The sequence below is a fragment of the Mandrillus leucophaeus genome, unplaced genomic scaffold (assembly GCF_000951045.1).
Source record: "Mandrillus leucophaeus isolate KB7577 unplaced genomic scaffold, Mleu.le_1.0 Scaffold91, whole genome shotgun sequence".
Lineage (NCBI taxonomy): Eukaryota > Metazoa > Chordata > Mammalia > Primates > Cercopithecidae > Mandrillus > Mandrillus leucophaeus.
The window spans coordinates 6,412,908-6,427,811 of record NW_012109919.1 but is presented as its reverse complement, the minus strand read 5'-3'; positions in this window follow the sequence as shown (position 1 = coordinate 6,427,811).

Here is a 14,904-nt window from a genome sequence, read left to right as displayed (position 1 = left end):
CCACTCCAGAAGACCTTTATTTGAAAAAGATGAAGCACAAAAATTGATTGGCTTGCATGTGGAAAATATACTCTTTCAGATTTGTCACATACAGCCTGTGGCCTAGGGCCTATAGTAACATCTAAAGTGGGAGGATGGCAGAAGAGGAGGTATGTAGAAGTCTTCCCCTTGGGAAGAATCTTGGAATGGTCAGAGTCAGGGGCAGTTCACTGGAGACCCATCCTACCGTACTCCCATCCCCAGACACTATTTGCCATTGTCTCTATAGAGGCCATTTTTCTCGGCTGTAGTTTCTTGCATGAAAAGACACAGTATATGGGAAGTCCTCTGGGATCTAATTGTAGTTCACTTACAAATTATGCAAAAAATAGGCAATCACTGAAACTCCCTGAACCTCAGGGTCTTTATCTATTAAAAAGAGATAATGTCTCCTGCCTTGTTTACCTTCACAGTAGTTTACTCTGCTAACATTTAAGGTAATAATTGCCAGCACTTGGTGAACACTGTGTTAAGACTGAATTTTTCTTTCCTTTTCTTTTCTTTTTTTTTCTTTTCTTTCTTTTCCTTCCTTCTTTTCTCCCTCCCTCCCTCCATCTCCATCCCTCCTTTCCTTCCTTCCTTCCTTCCTTCCTTCCTTCCTTCCTTCCTCCCTCCCTCCCTCCCTCCCTGCCTTCCTTCCTTCTTTCCCTGCTTCCTCTTTTCTTGTTTTTCTTTTCTTTCATCTTTCTTGAGATAGAGTCTCCCTATGTTACCCAGGATGCTGGCCTCAAGTGGTCTTCCCTCCCTCAACCACCCAAGGAGCTGGCATGACAGGCATGAGCCACCACACCTGAAGGGTTGGATTGCACTGAGCCTTCTCAACAATACTATACGGTCATTATGATGATTGGCTCCTTTTTAGAGAAGCAAACTGTGACTCAGTGTAGATAAGTGATCCGTATGGTTAGAGTTGGTAAATGGTTGACCTGGTAAAAGCTGTAAATTATATTCAGTCTGCCTCTGAATCTAAACCCCTCAACTATTACAAATGTCAGCTCAAATAAGCCAACAGACTAGCTTGAAATCATAGGAAAGGCTCCACACAGGCAAACAATGGCTGCTCTCTAGTGCATTCCATCTCAGAAGGCAGGACCTTGGCCACCAGGTTGGTAAGCGCAGGTGCCAGATGAAGCTGGGAAGGAGCAGCAGGATTTAATAGGCTTCTAACTCAAAGGGAGCCAATAAAAGTTCCTTCTGGAAGATTCTAATCATGAAGCTGTCATTTTCATTAGTCTGGACTGGTTGTTTGAACTGAGAACTGGTGCACTGTGGAGAGGCTGGTCAGTCAGGAGGAAAAAGTGGTCTGGAAAGGGAGTAAAGATGGGGCAAGCATGGATGAAACCAGGTAAAAAGAGAAGAAGGATGAAGAAAGCTGCTGCTGGCTTCTACATGTAAGTGCAGCCCCTTTTGAAAAACAGAGTTGCTTCCTGTCCCTCAGCACTATAAACCAGCACCAGTTTCTCCCTGTTATTTATGTGAGCTATTTTGAGTGCTTTTGTGTTACTTTATCACAAACTTAACAACATCTTCTCAAAACCTCTCTTCTCTTCATCCCAATACTAATTTACTTAGCCCCCTCTCCTTAGGAAGTTACTGGTCATTTTGGTTAATTATGGAAAAACGTAAAGGGTCTTAACTTTGTTTAAAGTGGTCACAAGGCCAGATGTGGTGGCTTATGCCTGTGTTCCCAGCACTTTGGGAGGCTGAGGTGGGAGGATCGCTTGAGCCCAGTAATTCGAGATCAGCCTGGGCGACATGGGGAGACTGTCTCAAAAAAAAAAAAAAATTATAAAATTAAAAATAAAAAAAGTGGTTGCTAGTCCCAGCTTTCACTTCAGGGAGACTCACTGTGACTCCAACTCCATTTCTGGCCAGTAGTGTAATCTTGAACAAATTGTCTGTTCTGAGCCTCAATTTCCTAACATGTTCAAAAGAAAACCAATAGTCACTACTTGGTAGGACTGTTAGAAAGAATGAAAGGGAAAACGCACAGCATGGATGGCACAACATTTTATCCGTTGAAGGTCTTCCATAGCTAGTAGCATCAGTGTTGCAATCCATTCTTTCAATTCTAAATGCTCTCTCTGGGTTTTGGTTCTACAAAAGTCACTCTATGTGCCCATTCACCAGCCCTAGGTACGTGGAGACTAATGACATTTTATTTTTTGGCCAATTTCTTCTATTCAAACACTGATCAGAATTCAGTCATATTAGAGTTAAAGAAAAAAAAAAAAAAACCTTGATTATCCTCTGTTCTTGAAAGCACTATCACCCTTGTTGGCTTAAGGCCAACGTGATTTCTGTTCTGAAAGAGCTGCTTTTTGCTTGGAAAAGGCAATGGCTGCCAGCTGCTTCCTCAGATGCTGTCTTCACTGAAGATAGCAATAAACAGCTGCAAGGAATGTGTTAATTAGTCTTGATCAAGATGTCATCTTCTGCGATATTATTGAGTCAATGCCAAGTAGACAATGCCAGCAAACAGACAACAGTGAAAGTTGTCCTGATGCAGGAAAGTTGTCCTGATTGCAGCGAAAGTTGTCCTGATGTAAGCCTTAGCTTAGCATTCTCACTCAATCTCATTGACAGATTAAAGATCTCCACACATGTTTCAACTGCTAGGTTAATACATGCATGGACATTACTTAACTGACTTTGTTTATCATCCATCTGCTTAAGAGATGGAAGATAATTTACTGCTTTGAAGAGGTTTATTTAAAAACTACTTCCCAGAGTTGGACAGAGCTGTTCTATGGTGCAACACCTTGGCCAGATCTCTAAACGCTGGTGTGTATGACCACTCCTCCTAGTTCACAGATCTCCCCCTTGCTAAGCCCAAATGCTACAAGCGTGGTCCAGGAATCGATGCATGAGCACATTATCAAGTACTGAGGACCAGGAGCATTGGTGATGGTGCCATGGGCACCCTCTGTACCACCAACTGTCTATGTGACCTGGAACAATTTACTTAACCTTTCTGGGCTTCAGTGTCTCATCCCTAAAATGTGGAGATGGACATTAGTATTTGCTTTGCAGATCTGTGAGGATAAGGGTTATGCATAGCTATCGATAATGACTAATGCATGGTAAGTGCTGATAAGAACATATTTATTGTGATGCTGATGACACTGATGGTGATGCAGGTGAAGTCAAGGAGTTTGGAGTCCTGTACTTGGTGAGACATTTAAAGAACATCTGGCCCTTTTAGCTCAAGGATAGAAGTGACTATCTTTTGGCTCCTTCTGCCTTCTTGCCCATACCTGCACCAGTCTGTGCACCTGTGTCTTTATTTATTCTCCTAACATGAGCCCTCCCGACTGAAGTTGCACTCATGATTTCAGTCCTATGCACAGATCTTGACACTTGAATCAGAGACTTCTTTTGTCCTGAATTTTCTTTTTTCTTTTTCTTTTCTTCTTCTTCCTCTCCCTCTTCTTCTTCTTCTTCTTTTTAGAGACCGAATTTCACTCTTTTTGCCCAGGCTGGAGTGCAATGGCGTGATCTCAGCTCCCTGCAACCTCCGCCTCCTGTGTTCAAGTGATTTTCCTGCCTTAGCCTCCTGAGTAGCTAGGATTACAGGCAAGTATCACCACGCCCAGCTAATTTTGTATTTTTAGTAGAGATAGGGTTTCTCCATGTTGGTCAGGCTGGTCTCAAACTCCTGACCTCAGGTGATCTGCCCACCTTGGCCTCCCAAAGTGCTGGGATTACAGGCATGAGCCACCATGCCCGGCCTTGTCCTGAATTTTCAAACATACTTGATTCTTAGATCCTGACCTAAAACACCCTGCGTGACACCATAATCCTCCAAAACCACTCATACAGGCCCCTGTCAGAACTGCAGAGAAAGAAGCTGGCTGAACAAAGGCCATACCTAGATCCTGGTGGCTCCCCCAGGGAGCGCAATAGCCCCTGCAGTCAGCCCAGAGGGGGACCCTGATTAGACTTTCCTATTAAAGCTGCCTCGGGACACTCTGGCTCACCTTGTGTGTTAGCTGGGGAAGAACTCAGGACCCTCAAAGGAGAATTCAAGACAAAAGAGTGGTGTTGCCCCTTCTCTGGAAGCATTTGAATTACTACTATAAGGTAATAATCTTTGTGTTTTAGATTTTCAAATCTCAAACTATAAATACATTGCTTTTAATTATTTTTGGAATACAGCCAAAACAATATTTACCAAATCACTTTCAGAAGGCCAGCGAGGAAGCCCAAAGCACAGCAGCTACACCCTCTGATTTCTGTTTTTCTAAGTTGAAAACTGATCCCTCTCTTCGATTGCAGATGATTATGAATAGTTTTGTATGTCCAGCAACATATTGCTAACCTCAGCCTTTCTTTCTTAAGCTCATTATTTGCTAATGATTTTCTTGGCCACAAAGCTCATAAAATTCCCTTGAGTTGCTTTAAAAAAATAAAAACCTCTTAGGACATTTGTTCCATTTGTTCAGCATCTGCGCCGGACAACATCTGGAGCCTGAGGAAATTCCACCACTCAGGGTATGACGCGTAAATGAAATTACTTTTTCATGCACTTCAGAAGAGATTCAAGAGCATCTTTCTGACCAAACAAGCCCTTTTGTTCTCCTCCAGCAAGTGTTTCTCATTAAAAATGTCATCTCCCTAATAAATTGCCTTATTGCCCTTGCAGCTGGGCCTATTGTTTTCATGGTTTTGTGCTCACTCTAATTCTCACAGGGAACAGAAAGCCAGAGAAAAATGGGACTTTTCCCCCATTCTGTCTCCATGAAATGCCTTTATTTCACTCTTTGTGTTTGAGTGAGAACTTGCCTTTCATCGGAGCCCTCTATTCTCCCAATAATCACTGCTTTTGGCCCAATATTCACTGCTTTTGGCAAAATATCCTCAGACACATCCTGTCAGATACACTTTTCCTACCTAGATACTGGATGGTGGCAGCTTGCATCCAGGGATCTCAGCTCAGGCTGAAAAGTGGCATTTTGGGGATTATGTCCTAGTGGTTTATTCTTTGTAAGAAAATATCCAATGTGACCACATCTTTAGTCTCTGCCATAAGAACATACACAACAATTTTAGGGATGGCAAGGATAAAGAGATTAACTTGGGACAAGAATGGGAGATAGGTGTGTGTGTATGTGTGTGTGTGTGAGAGACAGAGAGAGAGAGAAAGAGGGAGAGAGAAAGAGGGAGAAAGAGAGGAAGGGGGGGGAAGAGAGAGAGAGAGACATGGGATTATGGGTTCCTATAGAAGCCACAGAAAAGATTTAAAACAATCTTGGAAACATTTGATGCAAGCTATGTCCCTAGAGTTGGGGGGGGGGTGGTGAAAAAATCTCTCTCTCTTTTTTTTTTTTTTGGTATCTCCGGTCAGAATTAACCTCGAATGTGAAAAGTTTGTCTTCCATCAATTTCTTTTCCCCATATCTCTTGTGCCTCTCCTTTTTGCTGACCTCTATTTATAACATTTATTCATTAGGTCAGCAGGAATTTGTATACCCAAACTCATCTTCCCCAGTTATTTAGTCCACTTTCTATCTATGCACAGTGTAAAAAAAAAAATAATAAGGAGAAGAAGGGCCTAACTGGAAGAGATAAAAGACATTTCTGGCATGCAAATTGCTTTGCACTGAAAATTATTTTGGAATCTCCAGGCTTCCTTTGACTTTTTCAAAACCTTGAAAGGAAGGGTACAGGAGGCTAGTAGACAGAATTGGCTGGCTGCCATGAGCTGGGTGCTTGGGCTAATTTTGCATACAAGGTCCCTGAATTTTCTTCACTAAATGCAAACATAGGCCACCATTAACATCTGCCCTCTGTGATTCTTTTGCATCAAAGCAGCAGATCCCCCAGGTCAAGGCTGATGAAAGATTTGGGCAGCTGATTCTGTCCTGAGACCTGGAGGCTTTGAATTTGTGATTGAAGAGATCCTGCACAGGCCTCTCCCCCTGTCATATCAGGCATCTGCAAGGCATTCTAAGGACCTCTAGGAGCACAGAGTTCAATCCAGCAACCTCTACTAAGGGTCACAAATGCCTATGTCCAAGTCTATGCTGGCCCGGTCAAAGTCCCATCTCTGCTCTGCCCCCGGGGTCTTACGGGCTACATATGGGACAACGTTTTAAATACTCGCACATGTTGTGATCATTTAAGTCCAAGTCACAAAAAACAGCAGAAGTAGAAAGTTTTACCTTAGAGTGAAAATCAAGGGTGGTGTTGCTACCAGATGGTGCCACTCAGTTCCAGGTTCTTGGTGTCCCGAACAAAGAATTGGACGAGACACATACATTGCAAAGCAAAGCAACGAAAGTGTATGAAGCGCAGTATTACAACTCAGAGCAGGAGAGCGAATTGACCTCTGTGAGATGAGATCAGCATTAGTTTGGTGTAGTTTGGGTCTTTTTATGTGTTTTTTTCTTCTCTTCCCAAGGCTGCCTAATCTCTAGCCAGTGTCCGCCCTTTAGATTGATAGGTGTGTTGCTTAGTTACTTTGGCCCCTGTGCTTCTTGTGTATCACCTCTGTCCCATAATTTTAAGTGTATGCATGATATGCAGCCCATAGGCATGAACCTTCAGTGGCTGATTATCATACAAGGTTATGTTAAGGACACTTTTTCTCTCTAATGTGCACGCCCATCTCTGAAGCGCTGCCTCTTACTGGTTTGGTCCCAATCTTGCTGGTCATGGGGTCCTTGCTCACCTTTTTATTTAACTTTTTTTTTGGCTGCTGAACCTCTGCTTTTTATCTTGCTTCCCGTTCACCCATCCCTTCACCTTGCTTCTGTTCTCTGCTTTTACTTGTTCTGCTCTTTATCCAACTTTTAATTCCCTTTGCTCTTCTCCAGCCTCATTTTTCCTATTTTTCTCCTGCCTCGGTGTTACAGTGGAGTTGGTCATTGAGATAGATGTTGATGCGTGAATCAGAGTTCTCAGGGAAAACAAGGTGCGAAAGGCTTTTGTTTCAGAGAGGCTAGGCTATAGAGAAGCACAAAGGCATGAGATATCCCTTTATTTGTACAATCGTTTGTCCTTTGTTTTTTGTTCAATAACTTAAGACATATTGGATTGACTGAAGCTTGGTACACCCAAACTCATTTTTGGATGAATAGACACCCTTTTAGGGGCCAGTGATACAAGGATGAGTATGACAAGGAGTCTGCCAAGTATTTTTTCTCCAGTAGGGGCTACAGACCCATAATAAATATAAAAGTAAATGTATAATATACAAGTGCTACAAAGAAAAATAAATCATAATAAGAGTGAGACTGAATATTAGGAAAAGACCTGAATACAGTGATCTTTAATCTCTCTAAGGAAGAGACTCTTCTGAAGATACATGAATTTCAACAGACACAGTGGTGCATGTTCCAGGGATCTTAAGTATTTGGTACTTGTTGAAGCATAAAGTGGCAGGAAGAGAATAAAGCATGATGTCCCTGGGGATGTGTAGAGCTGTATAATGAGGAATATCTGAGGTGCATACTAAGCAACATTAATGTAAATAGTGTAGGTAAGATCAGCACAGACATTAAGAGATTGTAGTTTGGTAGCAGAGTGGGCTGGAGAGGTAGCAAGTGTTTTGGAAATATGACCCAGGTACTAATGTGGACACTACTTTAGGAGACTCTGGATCCACAAATATTGGGTTACAAGATGTTGTTGAACTAGTTATCAGTATCAGCAACAACAGCATTTATTGAGCTCCTCCTGTATACAAGGAACTGTTCTGAGCACATTAGTAGTATTAACTTTTTAAATTCCTCAATAGTATCATGAGCCAGAAAGTTTCAGTAGCTTGCCCAAAGTGTTCCATCCACCTGGCAGAGCAGGAACACCACCCAAGCAGTCTGGTGAGGTCAGGCACAGAGCCGTAACCACTGTGCTATACAGACTTCCAGCCATCATGAGAGACCATGGGTGCTAGACATAAGGGTAGTTTCCGGGGGGCCTGAAGGGAGGGAAAGCTTTAAGGTGTAGAAGTTGGCAAGACTTCCTTAATTAATTGGGATGTGATCGTGAAAGACAGGAAAGAGTAGAAAATGCTCTGAGGGGACTGATCTTGCTTGGATAGCAATGTGTACCATGATGCCACCAACAGAGACGTGTACTAGTTAAGTGAGTTTCAGCCAGAGGACCCAGTGGGTTAGGCAGGAAGCAGCTGGAACTTTCCCACAGATGGGTGATTTGATTAGTTACCCAACACAACCAATTGTTACTTGATTTGGGGGCAGATTACTACATAATATGACAGAACAAATCATGTCTCTCTACTGGTGAGAAATTTTTGATAGGTCCTTAGCAAATTCCAAACTCAGTACCAGTTCCTTTTTCTGGGATTACAGAAAAAAAAAATCTGTGTAATGTAGTTTCAATAACCGTCTTTAGCCTAATCTCTCTTTGTTTTCCTACTAAAAACCCATCTCCAATTAAGTGAGCTGAGCACAGGGCTGGGTCCCTGATGAGTGCTCTGTCATTTAGACCCTACATGGTCTATTGGAAATGGCATGGATTTAAATATCAGGAAGATTTAGTTTGAATCTAGGCTGCTGTACTTAGTGTACTTCGGTGAGTCCTTTGATCTCTCTTGCCGTTTCTTGGCTAGCCTGGGATGATCTCTGACCTACCATCTCCTGGAGAGGATCAAACTATAATGACCAACATTTATTGTCCTGTTGCTAGTGCCTCGAATTTTTCTAAGGTCTCTGTAAGCAGTTTTTTTTGTTTGATTCCCCAGGAACCAAAACACAAGATACCATTGTACAGATGTAGAAAACTGAAGCACAGAACAGTTAAACCACTTCCCCAAAGTCACACTTGCCAAATTAGGACTGGGTATGGATTAAATCCCAGGTGCTCTAACTCCATCCTATTAATCAATATTGTGATCGATTATAATTAGATTGCGAAATTGACAGATTGCTTATCTAAAGCACCTGGCACATGACAGCCCCTCCACAAACGGGCATGGCTGTCTTTCAATAAAACTTTATTTACAAAGAGAGGTGGTGGGCCAAGCATAACCAGGAGGCTGATTCTTGACTCTCTGCTGACTCTTGACATAAATTACAGTAAAATATAGAAAATAATTATGTAGTAATGGGTTTTCTTTTTTTTAATGTAATGTAGTTAAATTAATTGTAAGCCTGAAAAATTTCATTTTAGATAATGGCTCTGTTTAACAATTGGCTCATGGAGTTTCTGAAAACTTAGCAGCCAGCTCTCCCAGGCTCATGCAAACCTACTTCCTTGTTACAATTCCAGTCTCTGCCCAGCTGTGCAAACTGGGGCAGATGATCTCAATTTTTTCACTTGGGAACCAGAAGTGGTTCCTACCCAGCTGTGCTCTGAAATAATTGGAAATAATGTATACAAAGAGCCCAGCAGCTAGAATTCAGTAACTGGTGCCTACAGCAACGAAAGAGGAGCTACATTAATGATTCATATTTCTCTTTGGTGATGGCCTTCAGGCCAGTTCATAAAGCATAAAAGTTGGAAAGAGGGGCGGTGAGATCCAAGGAGATACGACTCGCTTCTTTTAAGTGCCTCATATGTACCAATCACTAGGAAGTGATTCCAATCCTTTATTCACTGAGTCTTCATGGCAAACCTTGGAGTGTACTGTCCACCCTATTTTACAGCTACGACCACAAGATTCAAAGGGGTGGAAAGCATCGGGGGCACTCAGTTGTCAGGGAGCAAAGCAGAGCTCCATCAAGGTCTTCCTGATTTGAAAATGCCCTCCCTATCTTGTGAGTCAATCCTATTAAGGGCAGCCAGTGTTCTGAGATAAGTCAGTGGTAGAAATCAATTTTATTCCAGTTAAACCCTTGGGTTCGAAATCAAATTCAGAGACCCATTTTATTGAATAGCTGGATCAGTTGGTGCTTTACACTGGCAATAAATGCAGGCAGGCTAAATCACTGGCATATACTGAATACTGAACTAGGAACTAGGGATGATCAGATAAATGACATAGCCCCTTCTTGAAAGGGCTCATAACCCAGCCAGGGACTCAGACCGACCAAATAATGAGGATAGTGAAGGATTTGATAATGTAGCAGGGCTATGGGGGAGATCATACGAAGTGCAATTAAAGAATAAAGGCTGTCAAGACGTGCTCCTCAAAGGAGAACTTGCAATTCCCAGACAATTCTTGTTTCTTATCTCTCCCACTTTCTGGGCACGTGCATGCATTGATAATGATCCTTCTTGCTCACTGGCACCTGCTTGCTTTGATAATGATCCCTTCTTGCTCACTCTCCTCCTCCCTCACCACGATTTTTCCTACTCCATCCTCTTAATTCCTCAGGACTGGCAGAACTTCTTGTGGAAGCCCTTTCTTGAGGTACACAGGGTGAATTTGGCACCCTCTTGTATGCTTCTCTAGGTTCCTTGGCATGTGTGTTATCGAAGACTTATTACACTATCCTGCAATAGTGTATTTATGCATCAGTCTCTCCCGTTAAATAAGGAGTTCCTTGAAGGCAGAAGCTGTACTATTTGACTTTGTTTATGTAGCAAGAAGCATGACATCTGGTCTAAACTTATGCTCAACAAATGCCAGGAGAATGAACAAAGGAGCAAAGCCTGAGCTGGATCCTCAGGAACATGAGGGACATGACACTGGAAAAAGGTAGGGAATGGGCAAGGAAGATATAGGGTAACAAATGTTCTGGAAAGATTTTACAGCTTGGCACAGTGGTGGCTCACGTCTGTAATCCAGCACTTTGAGAGGCCGAGGAAGGCGGATCATTTGAGTCATGAGTTCAAGACTAGCCTGCCCAACATGGTGAAACTCTGTCTTTACTAAAAATACAAAATTAGCCGGACTTGGTGGCACGCACCTGTAGTCCCAGCTACTTGGGAAGGCTGAGACAGGAGAATCGCTTGAACCTGGGAGGGGGAGGTTGCAGTGAGCTGAGATGGCGCCACTGCATGCCAACTTGGGCGACAAAGCAAGACTCTGTCTCAAACAAACAAACAAACAAACAAAAAAACACCTTCAAAAAAAGTCTGAAGATATTATCATTAGCAAATGTTTCTCTCTTTGTCTTTTCCTTACATCTCATAAAAAATAACACTGTCTTTCACTTATGGTATTTTTTTTCCCCCAGAATCTAATTTTTATATCTTTAGTCAATTACAGATGCTTCCTGAATGTGAGTCTGAGACTCACCTAACGCTATTTGGGTAGAGTCTAGCAACCACTGGGAGTGATTAAAACTTGGTTGTTTCTAGCCCTGTTCCCTTAGTTATTCCTTGCCCACCAACTGACCATCTGAGGCAATCTCATGAATGGCTGTATTAAAAATATACTGCAATTCCATGCCAAACACTATTCATTTATCTTCCATCTGTTTAAGAATGTATTAATAGATACAATTTGCTCTCTGGGACCTTTGGCTCCTCCCCAAGTCTGTCTCTTATACACATCTAGATGTGTATAAGAGACAGCTTCTGGAGAGGATCAAACTATAATGACCAACATTTATTGTCCTGTTGCTAGTGCCTCGAATTTTTCTAAGGTCTCTGTAAGCAGTTTTTTTGTTTGATTCCCCGGGAACCAAAACACAAGATACCATTGTACAGATGTAGAAAACTGAAGCACAGAACAGTTAAACCACTTCCCCAAAGTCACACTTGCCAAATTAGGAATGGGTATGGATTAAATCCCAGGTGCTCTAACTCCATCCTATTAATCAATATTGTGATCGATTATAATTAGATTGCGAAATTGACAGATTGCTTATCTAAAGCACCTGGCACATGACAGCCCCTCCACAAACGGGCATGGCTGTCTTTCAATAAAACTTTATTTACAAAGAGAGGTGGTGGGCCAAGCATAACCAGGAGGCTGATTCTTGACTCTCTGCTGACTCTTGACATAAATTACAGTAAAATATAGAAAATAATTATGTAGTAATGGGTTTTCTTTTTTTTAATGTAATGTAGTTAAATTAATTGTAAGCCTGAAAAATTTCATTTTAGATAATGGCTCTGTTTAACAATTGGCTCATGGAGTTTCTGAAAACTTAGCAGCCAGCTCTCCCAGGCTCATGCAAACCTACTTCCTTGTTACAATTCCAGTCTCTGCCCAGCTGTGCAAACTGGGGCAGATGATCTCAATTTTTTCACTTGGGAACCAGAAGTGGTTCCTACCCAGCTGTGCTCTGAAATAATTGGAAATAATGTATACAAAGAGCCCAGCAGCTAGAATTCAGTAACTGGTGCCTACAGCAACGAAAGAGGAGCTACATTAATGATTCATATTTCTCTTTGGTGATGGCCTTCAGGCCAGTTCATAAAGCATAAAAGTTGGAAAGAGGGGAGGTGAGATCCAAGGAGATACGACTCGCTTCTTTTAAGTGCCTCATATGTACCAATCACTAGGAAGTGATTCCAATCCTTTATTCACTGAGTCTTCATGGCAAACCTTGGAGTGTACTGTCCACCCTATTTTACAGCTACGACCACAAGATTCAAAGGGGTGGAAAGCATCGGGGGCACTCAGTTGTCAGGGAGCAAAGCAGAGCTCCATCAAGGTCTTCCTGATTTGAAAATGCCCTCCCTATCTTGTGAGTCAATCCTATTAAGGGCAGCCAGTGTTCTGAGATAAGTCAGTGGTAGAAATCAATTTTATTCCAGTTAAACCCTTGGGTTCGAAATCAAATTCAGAGACCCATTTTATTGAATAGCTGGATCAGTTGGTGCTTTACACTGGCAATAAATGCAGGCAGGCTAAATCACTGGCATATACTGAATACTGAACTAGGAACTAGGGATGATCAGATAAATGACATAGCCCCTTCTTGAAAGGGCTCATAACCCAGCCAGGGACTCAGACCGACCAAATAATGAGGATAGTGAAGGATTTGATAATGTAGCAGGGCTATGGGGGAGATCATACGAAGTGCAATTAAAGAATAAAGGCTGTCAAGACGTGCTCCTCAAAGGAGAACTTGCAATTCCCAGACAATTCTTGTTTCTTATCTCTCCCACTTTCTGGGCACGTGCATGCATTGATAATGATCCTTCTTGCTCACTGGCACCTGCTTGCTTTGATAATGATCCCTTCTTGCTCATTCTCCTCCTCCCTCACCACGATTTTTCCTACTCCATCCTCTTAATTCCTCAGGACTGGCAGAACTTCTTGTGGAAGCCCTTTCTTGAGGTACACAGGGTGAATTTGGCACCCTCTTGTATGCTTCTCTAGGTTCCTTGGCATGTGTGTTATCGAAGACTTATTACGCTATCCTGCAATGGTGTATTTATGCATTAGTCTCTCCCGTTAAATAAGGAGTTCCTTGAAGGCAGAAGCTGTACTATTTGACTTTGTTTATGTAGCAAGAAGCATGACATCTGGTCTAAACTTATGCTCAACAAATGCCAGGAGAATGAACAAAGGAGCAAAGCCTGAGCTGGATCCTCAGGAACATGAGGGACATGACACTGGAAAAAGGTAGGGAATGGGCAAGGAAGATATAGGGTAACAAATGTTCTGGAAAGATTTTACAGCTTGGCACAGTGGTGGCTCACGTCTGTAATCCAGCACTTTGAGAGGCCGAGGAAGGCGGATCATTTGAGTCATGAGTTCAAGACTAGCCTGCCCAACATGGTGAAACTCTGTCTTTACTAAAAATAAGAAATAAAAAATTAGCCGGACTTGGTGGCACGCACCTGTAGTCCCAGCTACTTGGGAGGCTGAGACAGGAGAATCGCTTGAACCTGGGAGGGGGAGGTTGCAGTGAGCTGAGATGGCGCCACTGCATGCCAACTTGGGCGACAAAGCAAGACTCTGTCTCAAACAAACAAACAAACAAACAAACAAAAAAACACCTTCAAAAAAAGTCTGAAGATATTATCATTAGCAAATGTTTCTCTCTTTGTCTTTTCCTTACATCTCATAAAAAATAACACTGTCTTTCACTTATGGTATTTTTTTTCTCCCAGAATCTAATTTTTATATCTTTAGTCAATTACAGATGCTTCCTGAATGTGAGTCTGAGACTCACCTAACGCTATTTGGGTAGAGTCTAGCAACCACTGGGAGTGATTAAAACTTGGTTGTTTCTAGCCCTGTTCCCTTAGTTATTCCTTGCCCACCAACTGACCATCTGAGGCAATCTCATGAATGGCTGTATTAAAAATATACTGCAATTCCATGCCAAACACTATTCATTTATCTTCCATCTGTTTAAGAATGTATTAATAGATACAATTTGCTCTCTGGGACCTTTGGCTCCTCCCCAAGTTGCTGATTATTTATTTATACTGACTGGCTGGGATTCTTTTAGGCAGGATGATTATAATAAGACCTATCTTTCTCTTTGCATGGTAGACGACTCATGCTACTTTTCTCTTAGAATCCTCCAGGCCGCATTCTGTCAACTTCAAAATGAGTGTTTCCATTTAAATGTTCTTCCTTCTCACAGTATAATAAATTCTGGAATCAGTGACTTCCTTCCAATTAAGTCCAATTCCCATTTGTTTTTGACTTCATGACTGTGGCCTGTGGAGGACAGAAAGGATTAATAATAGTTTACAAGTAAGGCAAGAATTTAAACCGAGCACATCAGAGGTGGTCTGATTCTGCTCCACAGCCTCTGAGGCCTCAGCTAGTAAGACTGGAGAACAGCTCGGGTGACAGGGACAGCTGGGAGCGGGAATCATCTGGATGCTTCCTCACTCACAGGTTGGGGGCTTGGGCTGGGATGACTTGAAGGCTGGGCTTAGCTGGAATTTTCAAGTAGAATGCCTGCATATGGTTTCTCCATGTGTCTTGGGCTTTTTAGAGCATGGTAGCAGGTTTCCAGGAGAGCCCAAGAGACCACGGTAGAATCTGACCCACCCTTAGAACCCACACTGCTACCTTGTTTTCTTACAAACATGTCA